This window comes from Canis lupus, chromosome 1, assembly GCF_048164855.1.
Source record: "Canis lupus baileyi chromosome 1, mCanLup2.hap1, whole genome shotgun sequence".
NCBI lineage: Eukaryota > Metazoa > Chordata > Mammalia > Carnivora > Canidae > Canis > Canis lupus.
The window spans coordinates 91,579,407-91,598,154 of NC_132838.1; the positions used below are offsets into that span (position 1 = coordinate 91,579,407).

The 18,748-nt window shown below is 40.4% G+C and overlaps 1 long non-coding RNA gene across 1 annotated transcript in view; it reads left to right on the forward strand.

Moving 5' to 3' along the window:
* Positions 1–6,180: 6,180 nt before the first annotated feature.
* LOC140621623 (uncharacterized) overlaps positions 6,181–18,748 on the forward strand; it is a 34,047-nt gene continuing 21,479 nt past the window's right edge. The window contains exons 1-3 of the long non-coding RNA XR_012021395.1: positions 6,181–6,310; positions 7,014–7,184; positions 10,732–10,949. This is a non-coding gene — a long non-coding RNA (uncharacterized lncRNA). The remainder of the gene's footprint in view (positions 6,311–7,013; positions 7,185–10,731; positions 10,950–18,748) is intronic.

Sequence of the window (18,748 nt, forward strand, 5' to 3'; positions counted from 1 at the left end):
CACATGCTACAGCAATGTAATGCCTTAGGTTCGCTGATAAACAACTAGAGCCAGAAAAGCCGGCAAATCTAGTTCCATTGTTTCTTCATGGGACCCACTATCTTTAGAAATATAAGCCTATTTCAGCAGTGCACTTAGGATACCCTATGTCCCTTGAGAAATTACTGGCTTTTGTTTATAACGAGCCAGAATGCATGCACACGTGCACACACTACACCATACACACTGCCCTTCATCAGCCCAGGCTTTTGTTCATCAAAATAATAGCAAGTGGTGGCATAAAGCCATTCTCTGAGAAATAATTCATTGCAAACAAAATCAACCAAATGCCAGTTCTTCTGCCCAGAATGACCTTCAACGGGATAGCCTCTGAAAACTCACCTGCAGCCGCCAGTGGCAGCAACACAACATTAACTCAGCCATGTTCATTGCCTCGCTGGGCTGTCACTAGCTTTGGCTAATCCTTTTTTACCTTTACTTTCCGAAGCTGACCTTTAATCCTTGCAATCAGAATGCAAACAGTTCAATAGCTCAAGTAGCTTTTTCTGAGGCTGTGGTGATGAGCTGGGTAACACTTCATGAAATCCCCCCACCTTTTCAGATAAAGCTAGAAGGAAAGTTTGACCAAGGCCTTTATACAGATCCAGGGCAGCTAGTCCATGTTAAAAAATGAACCAACTATAGAGAAAAAAAAAAAAAAAAAGGTTGTTGCAGGTATGAATGCCAGTCCACAGAAACAAGACATGTGATTAACATCCATTTCCTTACTTTCTTAAATCCCCATGGCCTGGCAAGAAATTTAGTGCATTCATTATTGGAATGCACCTGAGGATTGTCCTAGAGTATTAAGGTCTTACTTAGGGCCAAGATATCAAGAAGGTTCTTCCTGGTATGGATCCATGCCGGATACCACCAGGATGCCCATTGTCCCAGTTTCATACCCTTGAAGCTTTTGGTCCCAACGGCCATACATACATGAAGTATCAGAGTCTTTGCCAACGGCTGGCACCCCAGAGAACCAGCCTCCCAATGCACATCACTGCCTTGTAGCCTGCTCTGGGGTCAGCAACAAAGAATGTGAGTCCTGGGCTCCTCTCATATTACTTCAGCTAGTGCTTCTAACTCAGTCTGACCTCTAACATCTTTTTTTAGAGGTCTCTCTTCTCCCAATTATCCTCAAACAATGGCTCTCTCCTCCAGCTATCCTAAGAATACTTAGCACCTCTCCAAAACATTTTGACTTTTGAAAATAAATGATAGAAAAGGCAAAGTCTTCCAAGTATCTTCTTCTCTTGTCAGAAAATTCTCTATGCAGGTTTGGGTTGAGAGTGGAGGAAGAATACAAGTTAACATCTCAGAATAGTGCCCTGCTACAGATTGATTATTTTATTATTTCTAGAACACCTGATCCTTTTAAAGAAAGAATAAAGTGGGGGATCCCTTGGTGACTCAGCGGTTCAGCACTGGCCTTCAGCCCAGGGCATAATCCCGGCCCCGGGGTCAATCCCACAATGGGCTCCCTGCAGGGAGCCTGCTTCTCCCTCTGCCTGTGTCTCTGCCTTTCTCTCTGTGTCTCTCATGTGTAAATAATAATAAAAAAAAATCTTTAAAAGAATAGAGTAGATGGTTGAGTTCCAGACATATGGGAGTAGAAAAGAAAAACTGGATACAGAATCTGCTTCTTGAATCAAACCGTAGGAATTTAACCTTAGCCAGGGTGTTCCGGAAAGCAGAGCCTGAGGCAGAGGCTTGTGCAGCTAACAGGAAAAAGGGTGCTCCCAGGAAGCTAGAGTGAGGGGCAGGGGAGTGGAATAGAGAAGCAAGAGGGCTAGTACAAGCCACTGTGGAGCCAACCACCTCTAAATGTGACTAATTGCCCACTTTCACTGGACCATCCCATCTGAAGCTGAATACAGTCCATCTCGGCACCTTCCATCTTGTGGGGGGACCAAGATAAATGTATTCACCACTTCCTATCTCTCTCAGATCAGAACTGGCCCTGTGGGGGCATAACTCTTCCCCCATAATTCCAGCTATAGATGCCTGGGTGCCAAGCACAGTACTGCAGGGGTCCACATCTGGACGTCGACCAGGAAGCCTTGTTGCTGGAGCCAGGAGGCTCTCAGACAGCACCTGTGTGCAGCTGGTTGGAGCATACGGAGCTGGTCACCTCACAGACATCTGAACCTCTAACAGATGAGGCCAAGAAAGAGCATCTAAAGGGGTATTGAACAGGTGGGGTATATGGTAATCTGCAAGGGTACACTAAAAGGAATTATGAGTGAATTCTTTACAAACATGCTAAGATAGCATCCTTAAATGCATACAAATATTTTATAGAAATGACACAACATAAAATATATAAATAATACATGATTAATAGAATATATAAATAAATATCTGAAAACAGATGTAAATATATAACAAATATATAATACATAAACAGTACATTTGTTATGTATTGTATATGTATCACACCCTGAATCTAAATGAACATTGTCTCTATCAAAGTTCCCATTCCTTCCTTCATCCAGTCATTCATTCCCAGGCATTGGTTGGGTTCCCAGTCTAGCAGCAAACAGAGTAGGTGACCTCCCTGTTCAAGAATGATAACATTTGAAGAAATGTTTGTCAGACTTTTAAAAGTGCCTTAAAGGTTGACACTGAATTCTTTTAATATCTAATCATCCTAATCTTTCCTTTTATGGATCCAGTTGACTTTTCTGGAATTACCAGGAGTGAAAACATTCAGATCAAGAAACACTGGGAAGTCAGCCTGAGTAATAAAGTTATTGGCCAAAACAGAGATGTCAGTATAAAAACATGAGACTAAGTTCCTTGTAGGATTTGGGAGTAGGCTCTTCTAGAAAATGCCAAAATTTTAAAATGGAGTATGTGCATTTTAAAAAGTAGAATGTACCTATATTTTCTGAGACTCGCCTCCTTTTAATGTGAGAAGCATTACTTTGGAAGAGACAGCAAGATAAGTGCTAAGTAGCTTTCTTTGTAATCTTCCCTCCTCTAAGACATATCAGGAAACTATGACAATCCTAAAAAGGCTGACATTCTCCTCACTTAAGAATGAGGATTGAAATAAAAGACATTTCTCCTTCTTGTTCAAAAAATATACAAGCAACTATATAGTCTTCTTCTAAAATGGAGAAGCTCTTGAATTGGAGACTCCAGATGACAGTTTATTATCTTGGCAAGTAAAAAAAATTAACACAAATAATCACTATGACCCCTCACCTAGAACACTCTAAAATGTGAAATGGAGTATAATACCCACTTTACAAAATTATACCCAGTGTACTTTATGCTCATCAATCATTCCTTTGGTCTTTTCCACAAAAATTAGTATGCACTTCAAACTATGCTTGAGGATCTCTAAAATTACATGCCCCTATTCTATAAATGAGGTAACTAAGGCCCAGAGAGGAGATGAATCTTAGCTAAAGCTCTATTAATTAATGAGCATGGATAGTCCATAAGATGAGGGTAGAACTCCTGGATCAGAGATTTTTCTTATATAAAATCCCTCATGGCAGGGGATATTAAAAATAACTTAAACATCTTATGACCTCTTTCCTTCTTTGTCGTATAAGGCCAGGTATGTTTTATAGAGCAATTCAGCTCTGCCTCAGATTTTGCATATATTCATTATTTTATTGCTCAGCCAAACAAAAAAAGCATTCAATTAACCAGGCTCCTTAGACAATAATTTACCAGTCATAAATGTTTTGTCTAGCATAGCATTCGGGGGTCTCACCTTCTATCTGTATACTACTGCCATCCTAAAAGATTCCTGAAACACAGTATTTATGAGAAATATTATCTCAGATGTGGTTTTCTCCATCTCACTACATATCTGCATATATTAAATTTTTATTTTTAAAATATAATATACTTTTCTGAATCATCATTCATCCATTTATTCAACAAATGTGTGTCAAGATCTATTCTAATCAAAATATCATAAAATATCTTTTCCAAATTACAGAATAAAGTTCTACAGCATTGTTTCAAATGGCTGCATGATCTTCCCTTATGTAATTTTACCAAAGTGTATTTAACAGGTTCCCTATTATTAAAGTGTAGCAATCCTGATAGTCTACCACTGGGTGTCTTTGTGGAGGTGATGGTGTCTCTGAAGATTCTTGTCTAATAGATCAAAACATCTATCTTGTATCCTCTAATGTAATTGGACCAAATCTTGAAGAAGAACATGGAACAGCAGTGAGTCCTCACCTTTTTCTGAGAGAAGAATCATAAGCACTCATTCTTTCTTTAGTGAGTCATTCAACCAGAATTTGTCACATCCCTCTTTCAGGTCAAGTGCTGTGATAGAGCTAGCAGTGGAAGGATGAGTAAGGCATGCTGTTTTACTAGGGAGTATCACAGTCAGAGGACAGCCATTTGCTGAAGTTAGACAGTTATTCTCCCACTGAAGCAGAGCAAAGACTAAGCTGACTTTAACACTTCCTGGTCCAGAATATAATTCCAGTGTATGCACCTCACTTCTGCAGAGTTCTTTTGTTCAATGTCAGGATTTGTATTAGTTATCCGTTGCTGCATAATGAATTACCCTAAAACTTAACAGTTTAAAACACTGAACATTTATTATCTCACAGTTTCTGTGGGTCAGGTATGTGGGAGCTGCTTAGCTGATAGTTCAAGGCTCTCTGAAGCTGGGGCTGCATCATCTGAGGGATTGACTGGGATTGGGAAACCCGCTTCCAAGAGGGCTCTCTCACATGGCCACTGGCAGGAAATCTCATTTCCTTTGGGATTCTTGGCAGGAAATCTCCATTTCTTGCCATGTGGATTTTCCACAGAGCTGCATCATGGCAGCTGGCTTCCCCCAGAGTGAGTTATCAAGAAAGAGCAAGGTGAAATTCATGAGGTCTTCCACGGTCTAGGCTTGGGACTAACATCACTTCTGCTTTAGGTATTGGTCACACACACACCAACTCTAATACAGTATAGGAGGGGTACAACACAATGTTGTGAGTACAAGGAGGCAAGAATCATAGGAACTTATCAGTTGAGGCTTTAGCAATTTAAAAATCCCAGGCAGCCTAAAAACTCAGAAAAATGATAAGAATATTTTATTTTGGTAGCAGATATGAAGGTTGCACAATAGGTACAAATTACCTATTGTTTCATGAGAGAAAATAGAATAACCTATAAAGTAGAGAACTTTGAGATTATTTTCCTACTCTTATCATTTGACCTGTATTTCAGTGTACCTGATGAAGCAAACTTTACAAAAAAGAAATTATACCATCCACTAGACAGATTACCACTTTAAGAAAGGTTTACTTGATTATAGAAAAAGGTTCCTGAGAGGCCCACCTTGATTCATAAATGTAAGGCAGGTAGGTAACCACAGCCCCAGAAAAAAAAAAAAATGTGTATTTTGTGTGTGTGTTTCCTCAGAGACCTCCTGTCCCAGTATCTCTTGCTGTGTAGAGCTTGGGGAGGGTGGTACCCATATTTCCTAGAGATCCCAAAAGAAATCTGGAGAAGAGACATCAAAACCAAAACCCTTATCCCCAAAAGCGAAGGAAACCTGTCCAGATAGACCAAGTAATTCTGACAAAGCCCCCAAAGTAGGAAGGGCAATGATGCTATAGAGTTGCAGTGCCTCTGAGGGTGGGCTTTTCTATAAGGTTGGTGTGAAGCAGTGTGGGGACTGAGTCTCTGTGCCTGTGAGCTGGTGGCAGTACTGCATGTTACCTGTTCTCTGCCCTCCAGGCGACAAGCTTTTCGTTGGGAAAATGAATTAGAATCAATCAGCGGAGTGTCGAGAACCCTGACCAGTCCTCTGAGTCAATGTAACCCTGGGGAGGAAGATTGCCTCCTGCGGAGAACCCTGATGGGGGCCAACCACATGGTGCCTGAGAATTTCGGCAGAGCACAGATCAGAGATGGCAGGAAGCTAACTTTGTTAACAGAGTTTGAAGCTCTGGATCTAGTCATACCGTGGGCCCAGGACGTGTCATTAAGAATGACTCTCTGATCTGTTTGAGCTGGTTTTCTTTCTTGTTTTTTCTTATGGAACTCAGGTCCACAGATTTGGATGAATTGTGATCCTTGGTTCATGACAACTGTTATCCCAAGCATTCTCTTCTAATTATTTTTAAAATATAATGACTACTCATTATCTTTCACCTCCAACAGGAACTATAACCTAATATCAGTATCACAGATTGAATTGCATCCTCCTACCTTCACATCTTGAAGTCCTTACCACCACTACCTCAGAACATGACCTTATTTGGAAATAGGACCATTCCAGATATAATTCGTAAGTGAAGATGAGGTTATTCGGGTGGGCTCTAATCCTGTGTGGTGTCCTTATAAAAAAGGGGAGACGTTCACCCAGAGGCAGACACACATAGTGGCAAGAGGATGTGAAGGGACGGGGAGAAAACGGCCATCTGCAAGCCAGGGACAGAGCTTCCCTCACAGCCTGCACAGGAACCAGCCTTCATCTTGGACTTCTAGCCTCCAGATCTGTGAGGCTACTGTCTAAGGCTCCTGGTTTGTGGTCCTATGTTACAATAGCCCTGGCAAGCTAACACAATCAGTAACTTGTTTTTACCAACATGCTGTTCCCCATTCCACCCTCCTGCCTTCCCTTTGAATTAACATGACCTAAACTTTGTATTTATCATAACCTACCACTGTCTTTCTTTAGGAGTATTAGCGGCAGTTTTCTTTTTTATTATTTTTATTTTTATTATATATACTTTATAATTTATGCTTTATATATACTTTATGTATGTACAGGTATATTATATAAAGAATATATATAACATATATACTTTACATGTAAAGCATACATAATGTATGTAATGTATACATATCCATAAATTAATATCTGCACACACACGTAGGGAAATTTAATGGGACATTATGATAGATACTGTGAATAAGGTAACTGTAATCTTACTATCTGAATAATAATCTCGATATCCCTTCCATTCTACCTGTGCTTGCCTCCACAGTGAAGCTAAACTCTGTAGAGTAAAATCGTGTGGTACCAAGACACAGCCACAGTAACACAATCACAGCTGGGTACTGGCTCCCATGTTCTGCCCAGCTTCTGTCTGTGGATCAAAGTTCCTTTCTTCTTCAGGAGAAGGAATGGGGCTAGGAAGTGACCAGGATTTTCTCAGGTCAGTGGATGGTGAGCTAAGTACGGGAATGTTTCAATGTTGCTGTAAAACAGTACAACTAGACCAAAAAATTATAATTTTGTTAAAACCTCAAAGCAATGCAGTCCTGAATTTTATGCAGTTATATTTTGGACCTCACTAATCCATGTGATGGCTGAGTTCTACTGCATTCACTTCCCCAGCATCTCTTGAGCGTGGGATTGGTATCTGACACAGTTCTGACCAATCAGACCTAAGCCTGAATCTGCCTGAATCTGCCAGGGAGGTTGAGAGAAAGCTTTTGTTCTTCTAAAAAAGGGGCAGATGTGGCTGCTGCCACCTACGCCCTCTCCCTTTTTCTCCCCATCCCCTGCTTTTAATGCAGCCTTGAAAGAGGATTTGCTGCCATAGCTGTGGTGGTCAACTCACCACCAAAGGCAAAAAGATAGGAAAGCTGCCAACGCAGCAGTCCTGATATAACTGAGCCGCTGAACAAAAGCCAGCAGCTGCCTATCCCTAGAATTCAAATTATGCAAGAAAATAAACACTTAAGTCTTCAAGTCACTCTTAGAGCTTCTGTTACTTGCAACCAAAGTCATTACTGATGAGTATAGAGGTGGACTGGATTTCCTGCTGGGGCGGGTGGGCATTAGAGTCTGAGAATTATGTTTTGGAACTCAGCTCGTAGAGAAGAGTTCTGAACATTCAGATCACTAAATATAAAGTCAGACACCTCAGCTGCTTAAAAATGGGTAAACAGAGGCTCAAGGAAGGAAAATGATTTGCTCATGGAGAAATATCTGGCAGGAACTAGCTTTGGATAAAGTACTAATATGTGCCCACATTTTTAAGATTGAAACTGAGGCTGAGAGTGGTAAATATAGACTTCTCCCAATTCCCAGCTCTATAACTTTGATTGTCTTATTCCCAGCTTAGCTTTCTATTCACTGGACTTAGTTTTATCTCAATTTGTCTCCCACTTAGCCAAAAGGATCTCACACAACCTAAGCTGTATATCACTTTCATTACTCTCTCCAGTCATGAAGCAACACTGACATTCCTGGATGAGAACCCTGTGAAACAGCTGTTTCAATTAAGTGCTTCTAGGGTGTTTGGAGAAAATTCTAACTTTTGGTCATCGTTAGATGCTGTGTCTGTGCTCTGACTCCCTGTCCTGTGCTTTTCTTTTTCTTTTCTATTACAAATACTCTTCACCCCATGAGTAAACTCACACTATTCTGGAGTGTATTCTTGGAAAATAATCTGCTGAAAAAGATTACCAAGAAATGGCACTTGGTTGAAAAAAAATGATCTAATCACTAAAAGGATACATCTGGAGTCCTTGGCTTTGTTAGTAGGAGGGGGAAGATAGCATTATTCCTCTCTCTTGGTATAGAGCGTAGCTGTATGTTTTTCTAATTAAGTTCCCATTGAGTGGCCTCAACAAAGCTGCATTCTGTTGTCTCTTAACTTGGTCCCCAAAGTGCTGGAGAAAACTTTATGCTACTAAATTGCCACAACAAAAGTGATGGAAATCATTAATAGCTCTGATAATGCAGACATTAAGGTTTGGATTACTGCTCTGGGATATTGTTTCTAATGAAACAATGGTTTGCTATACTGCAACCATTCACCATATCACAAAGAACAAATTTCTACATGTGGACACTATTGTTGGTACCTACTTTGGGAGTGGAGTTGGCAGTGTTATACCTCAAGAATTTGAAAGTAATGGCATTGTATTACAGACAGAGTACAATGTCTACACGGTGGATTAGAGCCAATATAGGACAGTTAATAAGGCACGTTAATAAGGGAATGGTTCCATGCCAATAAAACTAAGCTAGTAGGAGAATAAAGATACTAACAGATCCTGAGAAATGCTGTCAATCAAGAGAAGAAATGGTCTGAAATGAAAGTATAGACCAAAAGAGTTACAGTATCAACTGTTAAGTTGCCAAACCAAACATGACCAGGGGAGGAGTCTTGTCCAGTGGGGCTTCAATATCAGGATTTTGCTGGTATATTTCTGTATAGAAATAAAGACATCAAGCTAATTTACCCTATGCCATTTATGTTAAAAATCACCTATCCCCCATTATCCTGATAAGATCCCCAACAGCCAGGATGCCTGGGTGGCTCAGTGGTTGAATATCGGCCTTTGGCTCAAGTCGTGATCCTGGTGTCCTGGTATTGAGTCCCACAATGGGCTCCCCACAGGGGAGCCTGCTTCTCCTTCTGCCTATGCCTCTGCCTCTCTCTGTGTGTCACTCATGAATAAATAAATAAATAAATTATTTTTTAAAAATCCCCAACAGCTAATTTCTTGATTATCTGGCTGCCCATGGGTATCTTCATACAAGGGAGAGATGTGCTAATATAAATATTAGAGTTCACAGCACAAAAAGACTTCCAAATATAAGTTAATAAATAAAGATTGTAATTTTCTGGTTTTAAATATCAATATCTGCTAGCTTGGCTAGGGTAAGTCTGCCCCTGAACAATGTACCCACTTTCAGTGGATGAAAATCCAGTTTTGTAGCCCTATGATGAGACTGAAGACTGTGACAAACATAATATAGTGGCATCTCCATGTCACATGTCCTCATGTGGCTGGGACCTTGCCAGGTGTCTTCAGTTTAAATTCAATAGATAGGGTCCAGGGGGAACCAAGGTGATAGAGCTGGATCCTGGAGCTCTTATATTTCCTACTCAAGTCTTCAGAAGGCTAACATTCCTGTCTTCATCAAAGCCTTACTCTCAAGTCAGAATGACCCATTGGCAAACACTACAATTTGGCTAGAGCTTACATGAACATCTAGCTCAACTTCTTGAACTCAGTTAAACCATCAACTTGCTTTTGTCAAATACCCACAGAGAAGAAGGATATCTGTCAAGAACCCCCTGAAGACAGATGCCATTTTTGCATTTCAATTTAAAGTGGCCAAATGAGAATCTTTCGATGAAAGTACAAAAACTAGCCAATTTTAAAAATAGAGATTCTTTTATGGAAGCCACTATTCTACTGTTAATTGTGAAAAAAAAAAAAAAAAAAAAAAAAAGGACTTGTCAGCTTTTGGAAATGGGTCACTTATTGCTCCACATACTGAGGGATAGGAAAGAACAGTGAGAGAGGCAAAGTGGTGTAGAGACAGCTGCAGCATAGGAGCCCCGATGCCCGAGTTTGAGTTTTGGTTCAGTGGCTTCAGAAAGGCATGACTTCTGTCTCCTCTCTTCACTTTACTACCCTCTGTCAAAGCATAGCCCTGACCTATGTGAGATCTAAAATCCCTTCCAGGGCTAACATTCTGTGAGGCCAGGGGGAAAGGGAGGAAACTTCTGCCTAGAAAGGGCACTCGGCTTTTGTCTTTTCTGCTACGTAATTCCTCAAAGCCCCCCAGAAAATTTGCATGTGAGTCATTAGGTGGCTGAGCATCTCATTGGACCAAGCCTCCCTAATTCATACCCCAGCTGTCCCTCCATGCCAGAGTTGGGTTTGCATTCGCGTTATTATGAGATCTGCTGGTAAGGGAAGTAATGACTAATTTGTATTATTTGGGAACTGCAGATCGTGTCACCTTGATGCTTCCCTGAAGCTGCAGGAGTCTCACTTCCAGCTGAAGGTGTCTGCAGGCTTGTCATTCCTGGATGTTGCTATTTATGCTGGTCACCCACTGAGGATGTGGAAACTTCGGGTGCCTGCATGATCACTGAACAGCATGGATCTGGTGATGCTGATGGCTCCTGGGTGAGGACCTGAAGTGGCAGCAGAGGTGCTGGGAAAGGGTAAGAAAATTGAGACATATGTTGAATGTGGGAGGTTAGGATGGACTGTGAAGCCTCAACAGGGATCTCGAGCAGAGATGCCTCATTGACAGAAACTATGGAGTTAAGTGCCTACTCCCTCAGTCGCCCCTGCAGGGTTCACCTGCAAAGTTAATAGCAACATTTTCTGTAGCAATCTTGTTATAAGAAACACACCAACCCCAAACAAGAAATGTGACATCTAAGAAGCTTTGTAGGCAGAGAATTACCAACCATTTACTAACTTATCTTGCTCTATGTGGGCAAATGAAAAATTAAGCCAAGTCCAGGGATCAGCTCATCTTCCAGCAGAGCCATACATTAGAATAATTCATTTTCTTCTCAGCACTTAGAAACTAAAAGAAGGCATTGAAAAGGAGGCCTTGCATGAGACACACACCACCCTGAGGTACAATGCACTTGACCCAAACAAATGCTGCCCTGAATTTGCAGAACATCACATGTATAGATGCACCAACATATGTGCATATATATAAGAAGGATAACACATACTTAAAGAAAAAGCAATCTTCCCAGCATGGAAAGAAATAATTTCTCAGCATGGAGAGTATACAACACTAGGGTAAGAGTCCCTTGCAGAAACATAGATTCTTATAAGGATCAGATAGTAAGTACAACCACCCACCATATTTTAAGTCAAAAATGATTAAGATGATTGGAGTTTGGAGTTCTCCGGGATACTGCAAGCAAGCATTCAGTGGGCCATCTGGTCAGTGGATGCCTTCTGGCCCAAGCTGACTGCACCTAAGTTGATAGGAAATCCTTTTATAGATTTTGCTGCTGTTCTATGTTGTATCAGTTAAGCACCCGTGTTGGTGAGAACATAATATTATGGAAAAGGACATAATGATGACTTACAGATTGAAGGGGGGTGGCTTTCATTCTGGAAGGGATGGTTACTACCCACCGGATTCAAAGTGGATGTGGCAGATGGAAGGAACGGGAATAGGTTCTTGGCCTGCAGGGTTCAATGAATGGACAAAGCTGCCTTGCCAATGAGCCGAATGGCTTCAGATAACTTGGCAGGCCTCTACCAGAGTAATCTCTAAGAGGGCATGGAAAAAATAATAGAGTGCAAATTTTAATTTGGGGGATAATTTTATGTCTAATGAACTTGAAAAAAAGTGATTGAGTAATGGACATCATCCCTTTTTAGTATTTTATACATGCATCATTTTTTGACAAAATATACAAACCTTATCAGCGTTTCCTACAAAGGCATTTGAGGAGAAAAAAAATGTTTCCTTCTGTCACTTCAAACTTCAGGAAGCACAACTCCACTCACGATACTTTGTTTTGTTTTAATATGGCCATGTCAGTATAGACTTGCTCTTTTTAAAGTGCATACTTGGGCTTCGCCTATCTCTAATTATATGTTATGAATCATTATGATGCTTATTTGGATTTTTTCTAATCTAGCAAATGACAGTTCCGGAGCCCAGTACTCTCAGAAGCCTATCATAAATATCTGTTGCATTAACTATACTCTTTTTGCCCGCCCATATTAAAACTCAGTATTTTGAATCACTGTCTCAAGTGTGGTCCTCAGATAGGATAAAAGATGTAGGAATGTAAAGGAGGTTTCCAATCTCATTCCAGGAGGAAAAGTGCATTCCATTCTCCAGAAATACTGAGTATTTTATAGATGGAGGCATTGCAGATTATCTAACCAGACTCCTTCATCCTATAGATGAAGACAAGCTCAGTTATAAGATACGTAAGTAGGGATGTTTCATCAGACTACCCTCCTTCCATAATGCAGTGTTCTTTAAAAAACAAAACAAAACAAAAAAGTCTTTTTTCAAAATAATACTTGTAACATTAAAAGTAGTATAGAATAAAAATTAATAAGTATTAACAAAATATAATAGAATACCCATTCCATCCTTGCCTGGCCCCGGTTCTGTTACTGAGAAGACCATTTCTCTAAATGCGTAATTCTAAATAGTAGTAAGTAACTGGATTCCTTGATTTATTGATTTTAGCGATTTTTCATTGACTTCTTCATTAAGAAAGATAAGGATTTAGCTCACTTCAAATACCCTTTTTGCACAGATAAATTTTATAATATTGTTACCACTGCTTCCAGTAGTACTTTGTAGCATTAAATGATGTGCTAGGACATTGTAGGTCATATTTCATTAATTTTATCCAGTGTTTCTTGATTCTCTATGCGTAAGATAAGGATATCTCTGCCTGAATCTCTGCCCTTCCAAAGCCCAATTCCTGTCCTCAGATCCTTAAATTTGCATTACAGTCTATAGCCATAATTATAAGTCTTTATTTTGTTTTGATAGATTGATTTTTAGAGCTGAAATGAACAGTGTTGATTATTACTTGCCCACATAAAGCCAAGTATGTTCTAAGGTTACAATGCCTTTCTCTGTGAGGCTGAGATGACCACTGTACCCACCAAGAGGATGATCCTAGAATCTAGGTCAAATGGAAGAAGTAGACTCATCTACTTCATCAGAGTCTCAAAATCATGCTACCTTTTAGTTTGCTTCATATTTTGACCATGACTTTCCTATTAGGATTTTATTTCTCCTGGTGTTAGTTATCATATTTTCTTCAGAGAAGTGGTGCATGATTTCTTTATCATGTTTTTCAGACTTTCCTTTTTTTTTTTTTTCAAGATTTTATTTGAGAGAGAGAGAGAATGTATGTGTGCATATACATGAGCCAGGGAGGAACAGAGGCAGAGGGACAGGGAAGGAATCCCAAGCCAGCTCTGCATGAGCAAAAGCCTGACGTGAGGTTTTACCCTGTGACCCAAGAGACCATGACATGAGCCAAAACCAAGAGACTGACTCTCAATGGACTGAGCCACCCAGGAGCCCCAGACTTTCCTTTCTAATGCCTTGAAGTCATTCCATTCTTCTTCTTGGAGACATTCTTAGAGTTTGTTGACTTCCTAATATAAAGTAAATCAGTTGCTTTCAAATCCTATCTAAATGTCTCAGCCTATGATTTCATTTCATTGGACTCTGTATCATTCAATGCCCAGGGCAAAAAAAAAGAAACTACTCTAGATAATTAACACAGGGGGAGATGAATTAGACCTTGAGATAGTTCATTACTAAAGTGTTGTAAAGACTGGAAGAGCAAAAGAGAAAAGATGCTGTTACACGGGAACAGTGACTCCAGTAAGCCTCTAACCACCACCCTTGCTGGAACTCCTGAGACCATAGTCTTTTCTGCCACCAAGGAGAAGCTTACAAGCTTCCAGTCCCTTGATGCTCCAGGAACACATGCTCCATGAGTGTTGTTGGAAGTTCTACCAATGGACTGGTGCTATTGTGTTGCAGATACTGAAACATAGTCAAAAGTACTTCTACCTCCCTCCTACTTCCTAATTTCATTCGAAATTTGACCATTGGCCAAAAAAAAAAGTAAAACAGAACCAGCTGGCAATGGAGTTTCAAAAAGATAGTTTCCGACTGTCAGAGCTAGAAGTAGAGAGGAGAGTACAGAAGACTATTGTGGAGCTGAGTGCCAACAGACAGTATCTGAAACAGACTTTTGGATTAGTTCTATCATTTTTATGGCTTATATTTTCCACATTCTTATTTATTTTTTTTTAAAAATAAAACCTCTAATCCCTCAACTAATTCTTCAGAAGATATGACCACATGGTAAACATTTCTGAATCTTTGCATATTGGAAATATCTGGATTTTGTCTTCACATTTGATTGATAGGTTAAGTACAGAATTCTTGGTTTGAAATAGTTTTCACTTAAAATTGAAAGGCCTGGCTCTGTTGTCTTCTAGAATTCTTTATACCTCTTGAGAGGTCCATTACAAGGCTGGTTTTTATTCCAGAGTTTTTAACTGCTCTTCTCTCTGGAAAACAAAACAAAGCAAACAAACAAACAAACAAAAAACCTAGCCTTGAAATCAATTCTTCCTCAAACTCTATCCTAAGTATATTCCCTTCTCCCACCCTAGACAGTTCTGCCGTCACCTTAGAATAGACCCACTAAGACTTTCAACTGGGTTATTGCAATATGGCCTCCCCAACTGCTCTGTTTCCACTCTTGGCACCACCTCCCCAAACTATTACCCACAGAAAGCCAGAGTTATCTTTTTAAAATGTAAGTCAGCTAATGTTATCCTTCTAATTAGAATAATTCAGCAGCTTCTTTTATCTTCCTGTTAACTTCTGCATAACAAATCAACCCAAAAACTCAGTGGCCACAAAAAACAAATATCTGGATTTCCTTTGCACTTTTGTGAGTCAATGGGAAGTACTTCTGGCCTGGCTGAGTTTATGTAAAGCTGAATATACAAAGATAGTCTCGCTCAGATGTCTGGCAGTTGGTAGACTAATTGGTCTCAAGGTTGCAGGGGTGGCACCTAAGTTGAGCAGCTTATCATTTATCTGCATGGCATCGAATCCTCTAATACACTAGCTTCCCTCCTTCACATGGCAGTCTCAGGGCTCCCTCAGCATTGAAAGAGAACATGACCCAGTGTGCAAGTACTCTTCCAGTTTCTGCTGGCATCATATTTACTAAGGTCTTCTACCTAAAGCAGATCACCTAGCCAAAGACTAATAGGTTAAAGAAAAACCTATTTTTGTCCATATAGATCTAAGAGATCACATGAAATCCAATGCATAAAGCATCATCTATCAACAGATGGGTTCTTTAGTAGAGATCTTTCCAGAAAAGTCTAAACTTCACTTGAATAATCTGTCACTGTGTGTCTACTATGTACCAAGGGCTGAAGATACAAACGTCCCAAAGACATAGTCTCTATTTTAAAGAGGCCACTGGAATGAGGCAGCCACACACAGTTAATTAAGATTAAGATAATTGAAGGAACCTACCTAAAGAGAACAAGACAAATGTGCCAATTGAGAGAGCCTACGGTGTCACATTTTCTAAGAACTGACAAACCAAATTTATACAAACCCTGGCAAAATATCTCAATCTCAAATATAAAGAAAAAAATTCTTTAACTATAAGGGAAATAAAATATAGGAATCATCAAAGGGGAAAGATATCACGTTGACCTCACATTTTTCTGAAACATATGTAGGAATTCATGGGAGCATGAAAAGGTTGTGACCTACACATTTTTTCCCAAATGATTTCTGTCTTTAAAGAAGAAAAGTCCTCAGATTTACAAGGACTTTCCTTTAAAAAAAATTGCTTGGGTATGCACTTCACTTAATGGAGAAATGAAGTCATATTAGGAATTCTAGAATGGAGAATTTAGGTTATAAAAAGGCTTGAAGGTCATCCCTTCCCATTTAGCCTATAAACTCAAGAATCCATTTGGATTGTATTCATGTGTTGTGAGGTGGAGCCTGCAGCCTGCAGCAAGGGTGTGGCCTTGTATTCAATTGTTCTTTATTTCTGTTTCTGCTTTTTTCCCAGGAAGATGAAATATTTTTATTATCCATATTCATCTCTGGGGACCCAGACCCTCTTTAATTTGTGGTTCTTCCATTTCAACAGGTGACCCCTAAGGTCTTTCTGGGAGTTGTGCCCATTCCTGCATTCCGGAAAGAGAAAAGATGTCCCGCTGGGAGGATTGTATGGGTGGTGCCTGGAAGTCACCTACATCACTTTTCCCCACCTCCCTATAGGCCAAATCTGTCATTTGGACACACTTAGTTGCAAGAGAAGCTGGGACATGCAGTCTAGTTGTGCTCCCATCGTGTAGAAAAATGAGTGCTGGCTAACACATCAAAGTCTTGGCCACAATCTGCTCCTCTGGTTACTAAATAGCCATTTACTCTGATTCTCACACACAGAACACATTTGCCCTTCCCCAGAGACAACTTGGAAGACAATTCAGAAGTTCCAGCTCGCCCAGCACCCGTCTCAAAGCCCTACATTTCCAGAGGAAGCACAGTCCATACCATCTGTCCAGATGTGGCTCCTTGTGGTCCAATAGACTTTAAATTAAAAAGCAAGTAACTTTCCATGCATCTTATCCCAATATACCCATCCACTCAGTTCTGGGAGAGGGAGAGGATAAAAGTAATATGAATTCCCAAGCAGGCAGTGGAGAGATAGGGCCACATGCCGCAGACTCTGGTATCTGGCAACACCGTGATCCTGCCAGGCTGGCATTCTGAGGTTGTCTGCCCTAGCCAAGAGAGCTGGCTTTGTTTAAACCCTGTTTTTCCTCTCGGGGAGCAGCTCTCGCTCATGGTTCCTGGCCTCTGGTTCTGCCTCTTGAGAAATTCCTTATTGTCCATTTTCAAAGTTACTAAGTGAAGAAAAAAGAAAGCCTCCCTGGGAGCTGTACAGTTTTCACAGCACACTTCAAGCCATTATAAATTTGGGGGCCTGAAAGTTGTTTTAAGCCTCAAATAGTTAGAGGGATTTTCATTCCAGGCTTGTGGTTTGGTTGGCAATCCCCATGCCCTAAAAGACATAGTCGCTTCTGGCATATTTGCCTTCATTTAGTTCCATGTATCACTAGCTATACCCAAAGTTCTTTCCTAAGCATTTCTGTCAGGCCCAACTTATTGCTTTGCATTGTTTCCACCCCTACTCTACCACACCCCAACACCCCCCCGCCATGCCTTTCTCACCTCAGGGATGACTTTCTTGAAGCTTTCTAGAATTCTGATGCATCTGGTAAGGCCATGCCCTCTGCTGGCGTGCACCACAGAGCTGAACATGACTGGGCCTTTGTGCACAAATCCTGTTCCATGCTTGTCTCTTTCTATGCGGGGCTTAAGAGCAAACAGTTTTTCCAATCTTTGGTGCTCTAAATTTCTGGGCTCTGTAATCCATTTCATCCCACTAGCAAACTTGTCAATTCTATCCTGAGGTTATCTCCTTTTTTCTTGTAATAGCCAAATATCTGTAGCATAAAGTTTACCATCTTATTTGTCAATGGACCATTCTTTGATTCTTGGGCAACCACCACCACCACCCACATGATCCTTGTCATCTTCCCCAGCTAAAACTCCATCCCATTCAACACTCACTCTCCACTTTCCTCCCAGCCCTTGGCAACGACCATTTACTTTCTGTAAACCAGTCTGATGGCTCCAGGTCCCTCATACATGCAGAATCATATAGTATTTGTCCTTTTATGTCTGGCTCTTGTCATATAGCATAATGTCTTCAAGCTTCATGTTATGTCATGTGTCAAAAGTCCTTCCCTTTTTGAGGATGACTGGTGTTCCATTATATGCATAGACCATCCTTTGCTTATCCATTCATCCAGGATTTTCTTTTTTTGCAATAATATGCTAAAAGTAGAAAATAAAAGCCAACAAATTCCATCACTCTGGTTTGGGCAACCACTTCCCCTCAAGTCAGTCTCAATAATTCCTAGTCTGTCTTGTAGGCCACCATAGAAAACAGTTTTACCCAGTGTTTTGTCACTCTATAAAATATCTTTTCTTCAGCCTCCAATATCTGTTTCTTCACCACCCTGTTCTGACCTCTACATCAGTGCCCCATGTGTCACTGTTATTTATAACTCAGCATCCCACTAAACAGTATTACGTATTTTATTTAAAGAACTCTGGTAAAAAAAAAAAAAAAAAAAAAAAAGAACTCTGGTAGTTGTAATTGATAAATCCTGAATATCAATGGCTATCTAAAGTTTGTGTTTCCCCAAAAGCAGAAGCCATCAAGGACCTGCGGGATGGGGGTTCACATGCAAAGTGATCATAGGAGGCAAGAATGGAGGAATAAGCAGAGTAAGGGAGGGAAGGAGAACATCATATAAAATGTGTTCTCTGCTGTGGGCTCAGCTCTGGAGTGAAGTGTGAGGCCTCGGC